Here is a 20,000-nt window from a genome sequence, read left to right on the forward strand (position 1 = left end):
CCCGCCGTTCCCACTCCGTGCTCAGACTTGGGGGATGATCCCTTGTCCTGGGCCAAGCTCAAGGAGTTGCCCCGGGCGGGTGCCCAAGGCAAAACACCTCCACGCCATGATCCCTAGGTGGTGCCTGGATGGGCCGTGCATGGGCGTGTTTCCCTCGTTGTTCCTACGGCAATCGGGTTTCGCCGGAGCCCGACGCCCGTGATCGACCTTGGACTGGGGGCGGGTGACCCCGGCAGCAACACCACAACCACAACGTGCTTGCTAGTGTGCCTAGGCAACGTGCATCTTGCTGGCATTGCGCCCAGCAAGCCTTTGGGCATCTCACCTTGCTCGCATTGCGCCAAGCAAGCCTTTTGGGCAACTCGGGTTTCAGCGCGGCCGTTCGGTGCGCGAGGCAAGGAGCCAGACACGCTAACAACCCGCACACCACTCATCCGCCACCACGGTCTGCAAACCCAGCACGCCCGGACGAACTGCCCCCCGCACGCCTTGGAGCGTGCAGGCAAGCGGAAGCATACGGGAGTGCCGAGCCAACTCCGCTGGGCAGGGTTCGGGGGAAGCGACGAAGAACATTCAAGGGACAGCCCGAGGCGTGAGGTGCTTCGGGCGATAATCGAACAGCCGCACCGTCTAGATTAGGCAACACGCACAACAAAACCAACACCGCGTCGGGCACCGTCTTGCGTCGACCCTAGACGTAGGGCGAGCACGCCGCGGGTGCACAAGGCACAACTCCACCACGCCATGCTCCCTAGGTGGTGCCTAGATGGGCCGTGCATGGACGTGTTTCCCTTCTTGGTCCTTTGGTGATCGGGGTTTGCAGCAGCCCGACGCCCGTGCTCAACCTTGGACCCGGGGCGGGGGACCCCGACGGCACACCACAACCACAACGGGCTTGCTAGTGTGCCTAGGGGATGGCAAGGCATCGTGCATCTTGCTGGCATTGCGCCCAGCAAGCCTTTGGGCAACTCAAGTTTTGGCAGCACGACACCCCCCCTATACTAGGCTGCCGAGCCATTACCAAAGTGCCACGGGTAGACATCCTTTTCCGTGAGGAGACATACTCGAGGAAACTGCTATAGAGGTCGAATTTTGACGCCGTTTTTTGCGACAATCTCTAGAAAAATAAGATCTTTCCATCCACCAAATTTGGTGAATTTACACCTTGGGGATTTTTTTGCCGATTTTTTTCCCACCCGAAAAGCAGGAAATTCAAAAAAAAATGAAAAACGAAGCAAAAGTGCGATTTTTGACCTGGATTTTTTTGTGCAGCATTTAAATAATATTACCAAGGGTCCCTCAAAATTTCAGGAAAATTGCACGGGCCAATTGTGAGATATGAAAATTTGGCCCCTCCGTTGCAACGGCCGTGCACCGGCCGGTGCCTCCGTTGCAACGCTCCCAGCCAACGATGCACCAAACCCAGCCTCCGTTGCAACGCTCCTAGACAACGATGCATCGCGCCTAGCATGCGTTGCAACGCGCCCAGCGTCCGTTGCAAGCCGCCCTGCCTCCGTTGCAACGGCCGCGGCCAACGTTGCATGCCGCCCTGCCTCCGTTGCAACGACCCCGGCCAACGTTGCACTGCGCCCTGCCTCCGGTGCAACGGCCCCGGCCAACGTTGCATGGCGCCTGCCTCCGTTGCAACGACCCCAGCCAACGTTGCAACGCGCCCTGCCTCCGTTGCAACGGACCCCAGCATCCGTTGCACCGCGCCAGCATCCGTTGCAACGGCCCCCAGCCAACGTTGCAACGCGACCTGCCTCCGTTGCAACGGCCACGGCCAACGTTGCAACGCGCCCTGCCTCCGTTGCAACGGACCCAGCATCCGTTGCACTGCGCCAGCATCCGTTGCAACGGCCCCCAGCCAAAGTTGCAACGCGACCTGCCTCCGTTGCAACGGCCACGGCCAACGTTGCAACGCGCCCTGCCTCCGTTGCAACGGACCCCAGCATCCGTTGCACCGCGTCCAGCATCCATTGCAACGGCCCCCAGCCAACGCTGCAACGCGCCCTGCCTCCGGTGCAACGGCCACGGCCAACGTTGCATGGCGCCCTGCCTCCGTTGCAACGACCCCAGCCAACGTTGCACCGCGCCCAGCATTTGTTGCAACGGCCCCCAGCCAACGTTGCACCGTGCCCTGCCTCCGCTGCAACGGCCACGGCCAACGTTGCATGGCGCCCCGCCTCCGTTGCAATGAACCCAGCCAACGTTGCAACGCGCCCTGCCTCCGTTGCAACGGACCCCAGCATCCGTTGCACCGCGCCCAGCATCCGTTGCAACGGCCCCCAGCCAACGCTGCAATGCGCCCTGCCTCCGTTGCAACGGACCCCAGCATCCGTTGCACCACGCCCAGCATCCGTTGCAACGGCCCCCAGCCAACGCTGCAACGCGCCCTGCCTCCGGTGCATCGGCCACGGCCAACGTTGCATGGCGCCCTGCCTCCGTTGCAACGACCCCAGCCAACGTTGCAACGCGCCCTGCCTCTGTTGCAACGGACCCCAGCATCCGTTGCACCGCGCCCAGCATCCGTTGCAACGCGACCTGCCTCCGTTGCAACCCCTCGGCCAAGGTTGCAACGCGCCCGGCCAAGGTTGCAACGCCCCGGCCAACGTTGCAACGCGCCCGGCATCCGTTGCAACGCCGCCGGCCAACGTTGCAACGCGTCCGGCATCCGTTGCAACGCGCCCCACCTCCGTTGCAACGGACCCCAGCATCCGTTGCACCGCCCCCAGCCAACGCTGCAACGCGCCCGGCATCTGTTGCACCGCCCCCCAGCCAACGCTGCAACGCGACCTGCCTCCGTTGCAACGCCGCCCAGCCAACGCTGCAACGCGCCCGGCATCTGTTGCACTGCCCCCCAGCCAACGCTGTAACGCGACCTGCCTCCGTTGTAACGCCGCCCAGCCAACGTTGCAACTCGCCCGGCATCCGTTGCAACGCGACCTGCCTCCGTTGCAACTCCCCAGCCAACTTTGCAACGCCACCTGCCTCGCAGGGTGCCTGCTCACCCTTTCAATAAAGACTTCAATAAATTTTTCTACCATGTTTGAGAAGATTGATAGCATGCACCTTTGAAAGGTAGCTGGGGCATTACACAGTCCAAATGGCATTCTCCTGTATGCAAAGACTCCAAAGGGACAAGTAAAGGACGTCTTCTCTTGATCCATGGGGTCAACCACTATCTGATTATACCCAGAATATCCATCAAGAAAACAGTAATAGGCATGGCCAGCCAACCTTTCAAGCATCTGGTCAATGAAAGGTAAAGGAAAGTGATCTTTTCGTGTGGCATCATTCAACCTCCTATAGTCTATGCACATCCTCCACCCTGTCACTGTTCGTGTTGGAATAAGCTCATTCTTCTCATTAACAATGACAGTCATCCCCCTTTCTTAGGTACTACTTGCACTGGACTAACCCATGGGCTGTCAGATATAGGGTAAATGATCCCAGCTTTACACAACTTCAGGACTTCCTTTTGTACAACCTCCTTCATTGTGGGATTCAATCTTCTTTGGGGTTGTACCACTGGTTTGGAATTCTCCTCTAAGAGTATCTTGTGCATGCATACGGCAGGGCTTATGCCTTTCAAGTCATCAATGGTCCATCCCAACGCCTCTTTGTGAGCTTTCAAAACCACAAGGAGCTTTTCTTCTTCTTCTGCACTCAATGTGGAATTGATGATCACTGGGAAGCTGTCCTTCTCACCAAGGAATGCATATTTAAGATGAGGGGGTAGTGGTTTCAACTCTTGTTGTGGTGCCTCTTCTTTCATAGCTTCACTTGGTTCCTCTGATGCTTCCAATTTGTTCTCTTCTTGTCCCTTGATGTTATGGACTTCCTCTTGTTTCATTTGATGGTTTGTGTCAAGCACTTCTTCAACCAGAGAGTCTACTACATCAATCCTCATGCAATTTTCTTTCTCAACAGGGTGTTGCATTGCTTTGAAGACATTTATGGTCATTTGCTCATCATGCACTCTGAAAATCATCTCTCCCTTTTCCACATCAATGATTGTTCTAGCTGTAGCCAAAAAGGGTCTACCAAGAATGACTGAATTGTTTCCCTCTTCATCCATGTCTAGGACCACAAAATCAGCTGGGAATATGAAGTTTCCCACCTTCACCAAGAGGTTCTCAACTACTCCATTTGGTATTTTGATGGATCTGTCAGCAAGTTGGAGTGACATCCTTGTGGGTTTAAGCTCTTCAATCATCATTTTCTTCATCATGGTAAGGGGCATTAGGTTAATGCTTGCTCCCAGGTCATAAAGTGATTTGTCAACGGCCATGCTCCCAATCGTGCAGGGTATGAGGAAGCTGCCAGGATCTTTGAGTTTTAGAGGTAGCCCTTTTTGAATGATGGCACTACACTCTTGATTGAGAACCACCGTTTCTTTTTCTTGCCAACTTCTCTTCTTGGTGATCAATTCCTTAAGAAACTTTGCATATAGTGGCATCTGTTCCAGAGCTTCTGCCAATGGGATGTTGATTTCAAGTTTCTTGAAGATTTCTAAGAACCTTGGGAATTGTTGGTCCTTTGCTCCTTTATGTACCCTAGTTGGGTATGGAAGCTTGGGTACATAGGCTTTTACTCCTTCATTCTTGTTTTCTTGTTGTGGATTCACACTCTCCTTGCTAGCATGGTTGCTTCCTTGAGTGGGAGGTTTGCCTTGTGGCTTGACAACTTCTTTGCCTTTGTTAGATGTTGAAGCCTTTTCTTCATCTTGCCTTTCCACATGTATTTCTACTGTGTCTTGCTCTTTGGATTTTATTGCTTCTTTATTTGAACTTTCACCAACTACCTTGCCACTCCTTAACTGCAGCGCCTTACATTCTTCTCTTGGGTTGGGTATTGTGTCACTTGGGAGAACATTGGTTGGTCGCTCGGCTTGTTTGGCTAATTGTCCCACTTGTCTCTCAATATTCTTCATGATGACCTCATGTTCCTTGTGTCCCTTAGCTAAGGCTTGAGTGGTTTGAGCAAGTGCTTGCAAGGTTGCTTCAAGACTTGAGATTCTAGTTTCATGATGATCAATTGGGGGTATGATGGGGGTTGATTGTTGTTGGAAGTTGTTGGGTGGATTAGTGTGGTAATTTTGTGAGTTGGATGATGGTGCAGAGAAGTTGCTTTGGTAAGTTTGTGAGTTATTATGAGGGTGTTGATATGTGTTTTGTGTTTTTCTATATTGGTTAGTGTTGTTGGCATGGTGATTTGGTTATTTGTGTTGCGGGAGTGATTGTGGTTGTTGTTCTTTTGCCAATGGTTTTCACCCCACTTTAGATTGGGATGATTTCTCCAAGATGAGTTGTATGTATCACCATGAAATTCATCCTGAGAATTTGAAGTATTCTGCATGTATTGGACTTGTTCTTGTGGTTGTTCAACAGTGGTCCCTTCACCTTGGCCCCATTCAAGTGATGATGATTTGTTGTGTTCACTGCTGCAAGTTGCAAACCATCCATTCTCTTTGTTATCATCTCCATTTGTTGTTGGATTTGTTGGTGCATTAACTTGTTTTGTGCCAAGATAGTATCAACACCTTCAAGCTCCATTACACCTTTTTTTGGGGTTGGATTATGCTGCCTCTCTGATGAGTAATAATATTGATTGTTCGCCACAATCTCAATGAGGTCTTGAGCTTCCTCAGCAGTTTTCATCATGTTGAGTGATCCTCCTGATGAGTAGTCTAATCCTTTCCTTGCTTCTAAGTTTAAACCTTCATAGAAGTTTTGGAGTTTGACCCAGTCACTAAACATGTCAGGTGGACATCTTCTCATGAGTGCCTTATATCTTTCCCAGGCTTCATACAATGACTCCCCTTCCATTTGCCTGAAAGTTTGTACCTCTGTCTTCAACTTGATGATTCTTTGAGGTGGGTAAAACTTTGCTAGAAATCTGCCCATCACATCGTTCCAATTGTTGAGGCTTTCCTTGGGGAATGACTCTAGCCATTGTGTGGCCTTGTCCCTCAAAGAGAATGGAAATAGCAGCAGTTTGTAGACATCTGGATGCACTCCATTTGTCTTCACTGTATTGCATATCCTCAGAAAAACAGATAGATGTTGATTTGGGTCTTCAAGAGGCCCCCCCCATAAGAGCAATTGTTCTGTACCAAAGTGATGAGCTGAGGTTTCAACTCAAAGTTATGAGCATGGACATTTGGTGTAGCAATACTGCTCCCACAATGTCTTGGATCAGGGATAGTATATGAAGATAACACCCTTCTAGGTGGTCCATCATTGTTGTTGACCCCTCCAGGAGGATTTTGCATCTCATCCTCCATGACTTGATCTTCTCCCTCTGACTCTTCACCAACTATTCCCTTTCCTCTTTCTGCTCTCCTTATCCTTCGGAGAGTTCTCTCGTCCTCAATATTACGTCTATTAGTTCCTGACATACACAAACAAAACCAAAATCACCAGTGAGACACCCTAAAACTAGAGTGGAATTGGGGTTAGAGAAACAAAGTATCAAACAGTTAGTAGGCTTAACAAAAACACTAAAAAAATGCTCAATCTAAACCACCTTTCACTTAATCATTGTCAATCTAATCAATCCCCGGCAACGGCGCCAAAAACTTGATACGTAAAATTTAGATTTCACGTATAACCGGCAAGTATACCGGGTCGTATCAAGTAATAAAACTCACAAAGAGTGAGGTCGATCCCACGGAGATTGGTAGATTAAGCAACTTTAGTTAAATGGTAGATTTAGTCAAGCAAACATAGTTTTGATTTCATGAGCATTTTGATTTTTGAACATAATTGCAAGAATTCAAATGGCAAAGAATGTAAAGAACTAGAAGAGAGAAATGAAGTGAAGGTAAATAACTGAAACTTAAATTGCAAGAAACTTAAATGACATCAAAGATAAATGGCAAGGAATTAAAGGGTGCAGAAATTTAAAGAACATAAGAGTAAATAGCAAGAATTAAAGGAACAAAATGTAGATGACAAGAATAATAAATTGACAGAATGTAAAAGGGAATTGGGTTATGGGTAATCAAATAACTAGAAGCAAAAGAAATAAGAAGTAATGATAGAGAGGATCATTAGGGATCAGAGATGCAAGTTTCTTGAATTGATGTTAGTCAAATCCTTCTCAATCATGGGTGTAGATCCATGGCAAGTGGGTAATTGAATCCCAATCTCTTGGTGATTCAATTTCTCTCAACATGACCAATTGCCACTCTCGTGATCTAAGTGTTCATGAGAAGAGATGAAGCTCAACTCTATTCCAGCCACACAACTCCCATAATCTCAACCAAGGAAAGTTACATCTCACATACTAACCAAGGTGTATTGATCAAGGGAATCATGAAAGGATGAACTCTAAACTGAATTATGTGGCTCATTCCTCAAATTCACCACATAATTCATATAGATTAACCCTCTCTCGATGGTGGTTGAATCTTTGAAGAACAAGAGTTCCCTCTTTAGATCAACCACTAGAATTGAGGAGGAAAAGATGAGTTCACCAATTCATTCCAGCAAGCAGAGCTCTTCCCCCTAATGAAAGTGGGGTTTAGTGAGTCATAGCTCCAGTCTCAACAACAATTGCCATAAACCAAAATTAAACTAAATGCAAAGAAAGATGAAGAAGAATAAGGAAATGCTTAAAGCTTAAGAAATGAAGAAGAGAAGTTCCAAGAAGAACCAAAAATGCTCTTCGGGTGTCCTCCCGGAAGTACTCAAAAGTTCTCAAAATAAAAGTGCTAAGAGTCTAAAAAGTCTAAGTGTCAAAAGTCCCCCCAAAGTACAAACTCAATCTCTATTTATACTAGTCCCAAAACTCTTTCAAAGATCTTGAATTGGGTTGGAAATATGGGCTTCCTCTTTGTTGAATTCTTGGCTCAATTGGAAGAAGTGTTGCTAGACTTGGAAAGGAAGAGTTCATTCATCATGCTTCTGGCCCATTGGCTTGGCATTTTTGTCAATAACGCTGGCCTTAATGCACGTTGGCAACGTGCATCACAATTTCCTGGAAGTGAAGTTTGAGACTTGGGCGTTGCTAGCCCAAGTTGTTGCTAACAACTTGCTTTTCCTCTTCTTGGCTCTACTTTCATGCTAAATGTAGCCCAGAATTTGAGTGTCAACCTTCTGCTTTAATATGGACTATTATACATCGTTGGAAAGCTCTTGATGTCTATTTTCCAATGCCACTGGAATCACCTCAATTGGACTTTCCTAGCTCAAGTTATGCTTCCTCAAAGAAGGTAAGGTTAAGCTGCCAAGTTGTTGCCAAAAACGCACCTTCACTCCCAAGTTGGCAACGTGCCCGTGCCTAACCTCCCAAGGCAGGGACTTGGGGCTGGCGTTGTTGCAAAACACGCCTTCTTGCTAGCACGTTGGCAACGTGCTCGTGCCCCCCTCCAGGGCTCATCTCTAGCCTTCTTGAATTTCAACTTCATGTTCTTGTTTTTAGGGCCTAAAGATGACTCTGATTTGGCTTCAATTTTGTGCTCCACCATAGACTATTATATATGGTTGGAAAGCTCTAAATGTTAGCTTTCCAACGCAACTGGAAGCACTCAATTTGGATCTCTGTAGCTCAAGATATCTTCCATTGAAGGAGGTAAGGTCAGGCTGCCTTGTTGGAGTTGTTGTGGATAACGCCCCTATATTCCAAGTTAGCAACGTGCTCTTCACCATCCAAAGCTTCCTGGCGTTGTTACCAAACACGCCAATGCTTTCTTGAGTTGGCAACGTGCTCGATGCTCTTTCCTAGCTCCAAATATTGCTTCCCACGTTGCCATTGAACACGCCTATAGAAGCTGGCGTTGGCAACGTGGTTGGCACTATCCCCTGGCGTTAGCAACGTGAATGGCACTCCTCCCTGGCGTTAGCAATGTGAATGGCACTCCTCCCTGGCGTTAGCAACGTGAATGGCACCAAGACTTGGCTGGCAGCACATTCTGGCGTTGGCAACTTGGCTGGCAGCACATTCTGGCGTTGGCAACTTGGCTGGCAGCACATTCTGGCGTTGGCAACTTGGCTGGCAGCACATTCTGGCGTTGCCAAGGAACACGCCAATGATAGTGGCGTTGGCAACGTGCTCGAGGTTGTTTCCTATGGTGCCAAAGTTGCTTGGCGTTGTTGATGAACACTCCTTCTCTTCAGCACGTTGGCAACGTGCTCGAGCCTTCCTCAAGGCTCCATATTTGCTTCCTGGCATTGCCTTGAAACACGCCAATGATAATGGCGTTGGCAACGTGGTTGAGCTCCAAAACTTGGTGCCTAGCCAAGCATTCTTTCCTGGCGTTGCCTTGAAACACGCCAATGGTTCCTGGCGTTGGCAACGCCCTCGAGCTCTTCTTCAAGGCTTCATTCTTGTTGCTTGGCGTTGCCTAGGAACACGCCAGTGAAGTAGCACGTTGGCAACGTGCTCAAGCTCCTCCATGGCCCAAGTTCCTCTAGCTTAGCGTTGCCTTGAACAACGCCCATAGTTCTTGGCGTTGGCAACGCCCTCGAAACTCCTTCATGGCCCAAATTCCTTGCTTGTGTGCGTTGCCCATAACAACTCACTCCTTCCTCCAAGTTGGCAACACCACTTCTCTTCCAAGGTTGCCTGGCGTTGCCTCCAATAACGCAGCCCTTCTCCAAGTTGGCAATGCCAACTTCTTTTCCAAGGTTGCCTGGCGTTGCCATGAACAACGCCCACTATCTCCAAGTTGGCAACGCCAACTTCTTCTTGCAAGGCTGCCTGGCGTTGCCATGAACAACGCCCACTATCTCCAAGTTGGCAACGCCAACTTCTTCTTGCCCAGCTTGCATCATTCTTGCTTCCATGCTTCCTTGTTTCATCACCTATCATCAACAAGGGAAATAGCTTCAAAGTCTTACCAATTCATGCAATAAATTTCATGAGATTCATTCATACTCATTCATATATGCATTCCTTAAATCATTTACATGAATTTGGCTAGAATCACATGTTCCTTGGTATTCTCATGCATGGAGACAAAACTCATAAAAGGACTTGTTTATTTAGAGAAAATGAATGAAAGTAAGCTAAAACCAACTAAACTAACTAACTAATATAGCAAATATGCACTTGCATCACAACACCAAACTTAAAGTGTTGCTTGTCCTCAAGCAAAATATAAAGGACTTTGTCACAAGAATCTGAGATGTAAGACTTGAATGTTTTACCAGAGAAGAATTTTTTTATTGAACATGTCATCCTCATTTGTGTGATCCTTGATTTATTGTAAATAAACACGGCTATTCAATTTTTCAATTAAAATGCTTGCTTCAATACTAAATTGGTTAACTTCACTAGACTTCCTTTTTCTATACCGTAGCACATGATCCTTGAACCATTTTTTCGCTTCTTTTTCTTTTCTTTCTCTTTTTTCAATTAAGCTCGAGATCTTGTCTTAAGGCGGCTCTTTAGCATAAGCTTTCAATCAACAATCCCAAACCAGTTGGTTCAAGTTGTTAAGTGTTGAGACACTCTTAAAGATTTACTAACTCAAGCCTCTCTCCTTAACACATTCAATCACAGGCACATAACATTGAAATTTTTGTTTGGATAGTGGTGTCCAGCACCTCTTTGGGTTGCTAAATGTTCTGTTATGGAGCTACTCTTGATTGTGAGTTTTCAATCGATAATCCCGAGTTAGTTAACTCAAGTTATCGGGTGATGAAGCACCCCTCAGATTTACTAGCCCAAGTATGTCTCCTAACATCAATCACCACAGACACATATCCAAACTTTGTCATTGATGCCTAGCCTTTCATTCTTTATCTTCTGTTTTCTTTATTGTCAAGGTTATTTGTGCTATTACTGATAAAGTCTTTGTGATCCTTAACCAAACTAGTTTTGTATAAGCAAGCATTCTTTTGAGTTCATTGAGCCTTGATTCTTTCACAATAAATGCATGTATGCTAGCACTTTTCTCATGGGACAACATGATTCTTTTTAAGCTAGAATTCTCTCTGTTCTTGCTCAAACTACATCTTTTATTCCATTGACAAGTAAGAGTACTAAAGACAAGCAACCATTCCAAATCTGTGAGTGGTGATGCATGGAATGGGCAACATAAAAGACAATGCTTCAAAAAGAAAATGCATCATAGAAGGTATACCATATTTCAGACATACATCTTCTTTATTTAATAACACATAAAGAAAAACAAAGGAACTTCACCACCTTTAGTCTTCATGTCCCTTTTCCTTTGCTTGATTCTCCTTGCTTTCCTTTGCCCTTTGGATCTTCTTTCTTTTTCTTCCTCAACTCTCCTTGTTGTTTTGTTGTTGAATCCCCCTTTGGATCTTCTTTCTTTTACTTCTTAACTCTCCTTGTTGCTTTGTTGTTGTTGAATCCCCCTTTGGATCTTCTTTTTGCCAAATTCCTGAGCTTATCATTGTCTCCTGTAGCCTCTGTTGATTAAATCTCACCCTTGCAAGTTCCTGCTCTTCAAATATCTTGCGAGCTTCATTAAAGGTTTTAATTTGTGGGTTGAGTAATGGGGGTGTGGAACAGAGGTAACTGAGCTTTTCTTGGGTGCATATATCATAGTCAAGTCTGTCTTTATGCCTGGCTTCCCTGAACATTCTGCTTTCATTGAAATCTTTGTGAAATGTATCATGTCTAGCATCCAACCTATGGAGAAGCTCCCTTTGCTGAGCTTGCTCTTTCCTTAGTTGAGCTTGTTCTTGTATTACTTTCTCCATGGCTTTTCCATATTCAACAGTTGAATTGTTGATGGCTTCATGCATCTTGGCATATTGTTCTTGTTGTAGTTCCATCATGTGTGCTTGGTATTCATTTTGTTGGTTCATCCATTGAACTTGAACCCCTCTTTGTTGGTCCATCAACTGCCAAAGGTCCCTTTGTTGCTGAGCTTGTTCCTCTTGGCTTCTTTGAATTTGTGAATATTGCCCAGAGATTCCTTCCAAAGCGGCTTGGAGTTGATTCATGTTCAAGGTATGAGGTTCTTCCATTTCTTGAGGCTCCTCCTCTTGTCTTGCTTCTTTCCTTTTCTTCCTTCTTGCTAAAGGTTGCCTTTCCAATTGGATTGTGGTGATAAATTCCAACCTTTCTCGGGTAAGAGGTTTTCCAACAGAGACCACATCCGTTTCTTCAAATTCTTCCAGAGGCACTCCAGCTTCTTCACATAGGCGCAGAATAGTACTAGGATATCCTAGCCAGCTGTCCTGTTTGACCTTTTGAGCTATGTCAATGATGTTCTTGGCTATAATGTCTCCAACATTGATTTCCCCTCCTTTCATTATACAATGGATCATTATTGCTCTATTCACCGTTACCTCAGAATTATTTGAAGTGGAGATCAATGACCTCCTCACTATGTCATGCCATCCTTTTGCTTGAGGTATGAGATCACCTCTCCGAAGTTTGAGTGGTTGTCCATGTGAATCCAACACCCAATCCGTGCCTATTCTGCATAAGTCACTCACCACATCCACATATCTTGGGTCATTTTCAACCCTTTCTTCATAGCTAGCTCGTTTGAACTGTTTTGCCTTGACCTTTAGCACCCTGTTGATGGTGTCCGGGCTAAAATCAACAGTCACACCTCTTACATAACTCATGTATGGTTCTTCATCATCATATTCTCTTATCACATTAGTGTAGAACTCATGGATGAGAAGCATGCTCACTTCTTGAGGTTGGTCACAGAGAAGCTCCCATCCCCTTTTTCTGATTATTTTTTGTATCTCAGGGTATTCATCTTTTCTTAGCTTGAAAGGTAACTCCGGAACAACATCTTTGCTTGACATCCAACTAAAGATCCGCTCATTGTGTTTGGATTTGAATCTTCTTTCATCAAAGGTGTTTTGTCCTTCATCTCCTCTCCTATCCCTTGATGATGAGGCCATTGAAATTCACTTGCAAGGGTTGAATCTTCCACACCAAACTTAGATGAATGCTTGTCCTCAAGCACAAGGAAAATGGTAGTGAATGGGAGAGATGTATGACAACAACGTGACTTAGGCAAGCTAGAAAATGATGGTGAGGGGAGGTGGAGTGTTTCGGTTATGTGAGGGGGTGTAGTGCTTCATGAGTTTTGTTGGGTAAAGATTAGGCCTAAGGCAAGAATATAGGAAACATGGAATGAGTTGGGGGTGTAGTGTGACTTCGGGTGATGAAATGAGGTTATGGGGGGTAGAAGAATGAGTGATGAAAAGTGAGGTTTGATGAATATGGTTAAAGTATTTAAAGTGAAATTTGGTGGGGATGCATGGTTCTAGTGGTTTCCGTGGTGAGATGCTCGGTCATAGCATGGGGAGCATGCTTCCTTGTGCCCAATGCATGTTGAGTTGTTTTTCCCCATGCACAAAGTTCAAAACTCATGTGACTTCCCTCCTTGTGTATCCGTGACCTCACTCTCCAAGATTCCCCATCACTTCTTTCTTTCTTTCATTATATGCTTCCAAGATTCCCCATCACTTCTTTCTTTCTTTCCTGCAACAAAATTCCAAAAGCTTGAGGTTCTTAAAGTGACATTACTAGCTAACAACTTATGATGATATTCCTATACAAAATTGACTAAACTAAAATTAAAATTTATGAATTGATTCCCTAATCTATTTTTCTAGCATTAGTAATGTAAGTAAAGACACCAAACTTAGTTTGTGACTAAGTGTTCTATGGAATTAATTCCAAAGATAGCCACATCAAACTTAGTATTTTACCTACATTATATGCTATTTCACGTTTTTTTTTTATATATATAACTAAAATAGATGATTGTACTTTCATAGTCTAGCATTTTCGTGTATGTATGGACACCAAACTTAGTTTGTGGCTAAGTGTTGTAGAACATATTTTGCCATTACTTCAAGATTGGCCACACCAAACTTAGTGCCTTGCATACATCATGTACTAGTCTACTTAATCATTATTGATTACTAAAGTATGAAAATAAAAGACTCCCTGTGCATGGGTTGCCTCCCATGAAGCGCTTGTTTATTGTCCTTAGCTTGACACTGCAGCTTCTTTGCTCATGTTAAGAGTTGCACACTCTCTTCCTTGCTCCAGGGGCCACCATAATAGTGCTTCACCCTGTGTCCATTAGCTGTGAAGGTTTGTTTTGAGGCTTCATCAAGTAATTCGACATAGCCATGAGGTGATACTTTGGTGATGGTGTATGGACCAGTCCATCTAGACCTCAGCTTCCCAGGAAAGATCTTCAATCTTGAATTGAATAACAACACCTTTTGGCCCGGTTCGAATGTTCTTTGAGAGATCCTCTTATCATGCCATCTCTTTGCTCTCTCTTTGTATATTTTGGCATTGTCATATGCCTCCAATCTGAACTCCTCAAGTTCATTGAGTTGTAGCAACCTCTTCTCTCCTGCTGCTTGAGCATCTAAATTCAGAAGTTTGGTGGCCCAAAAGGCCTTATGTTCAGCTCCACAGGGAGGTGGCATGCCTTTCCATACACCAGCTGAAATGGAGATTTTCCTATGGGTGTCTTGAAGGCTGTCCTATATGCCCAAAGTGCATCATCCAGCTTCCTAACCCAATCCTTTCTTGTTGTTCCCACAGTTTTCTCCAAGATCCTCTTTAGCTCTCTGTTGGCAAGTTCAGCTTGCCCATTGGTTTGTGGGTGATATGGTGTGGCCACTTTGTCAGTAACACCATATTTGTGGAGTAAAGAATTTAGTTGCTTGTTGCAAAAGTGGCTTCCCCCATCACTTATAAGTCCTTTGGGCACTCCAAATCTAGTGAAGATGTTCTTCTTGAGGAATTGCAAGACCACGTTGGTATCACATGTGGTGGTGGCTATTGCTTCTACCCATTTGGAGACATACTCTACTGCTACCAAAATGTATTTGAATGTGTAAGATGGAGGGAAGGGTCCCATGAAATCTATTCCCCACAGATCAAAGAGTTCCACTTCCAAAATGAACTTTTGAGGCATCTCATTTTTCTTTGATAAACCCCCTGTTCTTTGACATTCATTGCATTGGCTCACAAACTCCCTAGCATCCTTGAAGAATGAAGGCCAGTAGAAACCACTTTGAAGGACCTTTGCAGCTGTTCTTTCCGCTCCAAAATGACCACCATAACTAGAGTTGTGACAATGCCATAGTATGTCCTTCATCTCACCTTCTGACACACATCTTCTTATCATTCCATCTGGGCATCTTTTGAACAAGAAAGGTTCATCCCAGAAGAAGAACTTAGCCTCATGCAGCAGCTTCTTGACTTGTTGTTTTGTGTACTCTTGTGGAATGATTCTTCCGGCCTTGTAGTTGGCCATGTCTGCAAACCACGGGACATGTTGAATTTGCAAGAAGTGCTCATCTGGAAATTCTTCATTTATTGATGGAAGGTTGTCTTGGCATGCATCTTGTGGTACCCTTGATAAGTGATCAGCAACTTGATTTTCATTGCCCTTTCTATCTTTTATCTCAATGTCAAACTCTTGTAGGAGTAGCACCCATCTGATTAGCCTTGGTTTGGCATCCTGTTTTGACATAAGATACTTAAGAGCAGCATGGTCAGTATACACTAAGACTTTAGATCCAATCAAATATTGTCTAAACTTATCAAAAGCATATACCACAGCTAGTAGCTCTTTCTCTGTTGTGGTGTAGTTTCTTTGAGCTTCATTCAATACCTTACTTGCATAGTAGATAACATGAAGCTTCTTTTCCTTCCTCTGCCCCAACACAGCACCAATTGCAAGGTTACTTGCATCACACATGAGTTCAAAAGGTAGTCCCCAACTTGGGGGTGTGATGATTGGTGCTGTGGTGAGCTTAGCCTTTAGAGTTTCAAAAGCATGTTTGCATTCATCATCAAAGATAAAAGGATTGTCTACCACCAACAAATTGCTTAGTGGCTTTGCTATTTTGGAAAAATCTTTGATGAATCTCCTATAGAACCCAGCATGTCCTAAGAAACTTCTAACGGCTTTCACACTAGTTGGCAAAGGAAGTTTTTCTATAATTTCTACTTTTGCCTTGTCAACTTCTATACCCTTTCTTGAAATTTTATGACCAAGAACAATGCCTTCGGGTACCATGAAATGGCACTTCTCCCAATTCAAAACTAAATTGGTTTCTTGGCACCTTTTCAAGACTAGGGTAAGATGATGCAAGCAAGTATTGAAAGAATCACCAAAAACAGAGAAATCATCCATAAAGACTTCAATAAATTTTTCTACCATGTTTGAGAAGATTGATAGCATGCACCTTTGAAAGGTAGCTGGGGCATTACACAGTCCAAATGGCATTCTCCTGTATGCAAAGACTCCAAAGGGACAAGTAAAGGACGTCTTCTCTTGATCCATGGGGTCAACCACTATCTGATTATACCCAGAATATCCATCAAGAAAACAGTAATAGGCATGGCCAGCCAACCTTTCAAGCATCTGGTCAATGAAAGGTAAAGGAAAGTGATCTTTTCGTGTGGCATCATTCAACCTCCTATAGTCTATGCACATCCTCCACCCTGTCACTGTTCGTGTTGGAATAAGCTCATTCTTCTCATTAACAATGACAGTCATCCCCCCTTTCTTAGGTACTACTTGCACTGGACTAACCCATGGGCTGTCAGATATAGGGTAAATGATCCCAGCTTTACACAACTTCAGGACTTCCTTTTGTACAACCTCCTTCATTGTGGGATTCAATCTTCTTTGGGGTTGTACCACTGGTTTGGAATTCTCCTCTAAGAGTATCTTGTGCATGCATACGGCAGGGCTTATGCCTTTCAAGTCATCAATGGTCCATCCCAACGCCTCTTTGTGAGCTTTCAAAACCACAAGGAGCTTTTCTTCTTCTTCTGCACTCAATGTGGAATTGATGATCACTGGGAAGCTGTCCTTCTCACCAAGGAATGCATATTTAAGATGAGGGGGTAGTGGTTTCAACTCTTGTTGTGGTGCCTCTTCTTTCATAGCTTCACTTGGTTCCTCTGATGCTTCCAATTTGTTCTCTTCTTGTCCCTTGATGTTATGGACTTCCTCTTGTTTCATTTGATGGTTTGTGTCAAGCACTTCTTCAACCAGAGAGTCTACTACATCAATCCTCATGCAATTTCTTTCTCAACAGGGTGTTGCATTGCTTTGAAGACATTTATGGTCATTTGCTCATCATGCACTCTGAAAATCATCTCTCCCTTTTCCACATCAATGATTGTTCTAGCTGTAGCCAAAAAGGGTCTACCAAGAATGACTGAATTGTTTCCCTCTTCATCCATGTCTAGGACCACAAAATCAGCTGGGAATATGAAGTTTCCCACCTTCACCAAGAGGTTCTCAACTACTCCATTTGGTATTTTGATGGATCTGTCAGCAAGTTGGAGTGACATCCTTGTGGGTTTAAGCTCTTCAATCATCATTTTCTTCATCATGGTAAGGGGCATTAGGTTAATGCTTGCTCCCAGGTCATAAAGTGATTTGTCAACGGCCATGCTCCCAATCGTGCAGGGTATGAGGAAGCTGCCAGGATCTTTGAGTTTTAGAGGTAGCCCTTTTTGAATGATGGCACTACACTCTTGATTGAGAACCACCGTTTCTTTTTCTTGCCAACTTCTCTTCTTGGTGATCAATTCCTTAAGAAACTTTGCATATAGTGGCATCTGTTCCAGAGCTTCTGCCAATGGGATGTTGATTTCAAGTTTCTTGAAGATTTCTAAGAACCTTGGGAATTGTTGGTCCTTTGCTCCTTTATGTACCCTAGTTGGGTATGGAAGCTTGGGTACATAGGCTTTTACTCCTTCATTCTTGTTTTCTTGTTGTGGATTCACACTCTCCTTGCTAGCATGGTTGCTTCCTTGAGTGGGAGGTTTGCCTTGTGGCTTGACAACTTCTTTGCCTTTGTTAGATGTTGAAGCCTTTTCTTCATCTTGCCTTTCCACATGTATTTCTACTGTGTCTTGCTCTTTGGATTTTATTGCTTCTTTATTTGAACTTTCACCAACTACCTTGCCACTCCTTAACTGCAGCGCCTTACATTCTTCTCTTGGGTTGGGTATTGTGTCACTTGGGAGAACATTGGTTGGTCGCTCGGCTTGTTTGGCTAATTGTCCCACTTGTCTCTCAATATTCTTCATGATGACCTCATGTTCCTTGTGTCCCTTAGCTAAGGCTTGAGTGGTTTGAGCAAGTGCTTGCAAGGTTGCTTCAAGACTTGAGATTCTAGTTTCATGATGATCAATTGGGGGTATGATGGGGGTTGATTGTTGTTGGAAGTTGTTGGGTGGATTAGTGTGGTAATTTTGTGAGTTGGATGATGGTGCAGAGAAGTTGCTTTGGTAAGTTTGTGAGTTATTATGAGGGTGTTGATATGTGTTTTGTGTTTTTCTATATTGGTTAGTGTTGTTGGCATGGTGATTTTGGTTATTTGTGTTGCGGGAGTGATTGTGGTTGTTGTTCTTTTGCCAATGGTTTTCACCCCACTTTAGATTGGGATGATTTCTCCAAGATGAGTTGTATGTATCACCATGAAATTCATCCTGAGAATTTGAAGTATTCTGCATGTATTGGACTTGTTCTTGTGGTTGTTCAACAGTGGTCCCTTCACCTTGGCCCCATTCAAGTGATGATTGATTTGTTGTGTTCACTGCTGCAAGTTGCAAACCATCCATTCTCTTTGTTATCATCTCCATTTGTTGTTGGATTTGTTGGTGCATTAACTTGTTTTGTGCCAAGATAGTATCAACACCTTCAAGCTCCATTACACCTTTTTTGGGGTTGGATTATGCTGCCTCTCTGATGAGTAATAATATTGATTGTTCGCCACAATCTCAATGAGGTCTTGAGCTTCCTCAGCAGTTTTCATCATGTTGAGTGATCCTCCTGATGAGTAGTCTAATCCTTTCCTTGCTTCTAAGTTTAAACCTTCATAGAAGTTTTGGAGTTTGACCCAGTCACTAAACATGTCAGGTGGACATCTTCTCATGAGTGCCTTATATCTTTCCCAGGCTTCATACAATGACTCCCCTTCCATTTGCCTGAAAGTTTGTACCTCTGTCTTCAACTTGATGATTCTTTGAGGTGGGTAAAACTTTGCTAGAAATCTGCCCATCACATCGTTCCAATTGTTGAGGCTTTCCTTGGGGAATGACTCTAGCCATTGTGTGGCCTTGTCCCTCAAAGAGAATGGAAATAGCAGCAGTTTGTAGACATCTGGATGCACTCCATTTGTCTTCACTGTATTGCATATCCTCAGAAAAACAGATAGATGTTGATTTGGGTCTTCAAGAGGCCCCCCCCATAAGAGCAATTGTTCTGTACCAAAGTGATGAGCTGAGGTTTCAACTCAAAGTTATGAGCATGGACATTTGGTGTAGCAATACTGCTCCCACAATGTCTTGGATCAGGGATAGTATATGAAGATAACACCCTTCTAGGTGGTCCATCATTGTTGTTGACCCCTCCAGGAGGATTTTGCATCTCATCCTCCATGACTTGATCTTCTCCCTCTGACTCCTCTTCACCAACTATTCCCTTTCCTCTTTCTGCTCTCCTTATCCTTCGGAGAGTTCTCTCGTCCTCAATATTACGTCTATTAGTTCCTGACATACACAAACAAAACCAAAATCACCAGTGAGACACCCTAAAACTAGAGTGGAATTGGGGTTAGAGAAACAAAGTATCAAACAGTTAGTAGGCTTAACAAAAACACTAAAAAAAATGCTCAATCTAAACCACCTTTCACTTAATCATTGTCAATCTAATCAATCCCCGGCAACGGCGCCAAAAACTTGATACGTAAAATTTAGATTTCACGTATAACCGGCAAGTATACCGGGTCGTATCAAGTAATAAAACTCACAAAGAGTGAGGTCGATCCCACGGAGATTGGTAGATTAAGCAACTTTAGTTAAATGGTAGATTTAGTCAAGCAAACATAGTTTTGATTTCATGAGCATTTTGATTTTTGAACATAATTGCAAGAATTCAAATGGCAAAGAATGTAAAGAACTAGAAGAGAGAAATGAAGTGAAGGTAAATAACTGAAACTTAAATTGCAAGAAACTTAAATGACATCAAAGATAAATGGCAAGGA

Source organism: Arachis stenosperma, unplaced genomic scaffold (assembly GCF_014773155.1).
Source record: "Arachis stenosperma cultivar V10309 unplaced genomic scaffold, arast.V10309.gnm1.PFL2 arast.V10309.gnm1.Scaffold_100070, whole genome shotgun sequence".
In the NCBI taxonomy this organism is placed as follows: domain Eukaryota; kingdom Viridiplantae; phylum Streptophyta; class Magnoliopsida; order Fabales; family Fabaceae; genus Arachis; species Arachis stenosperma.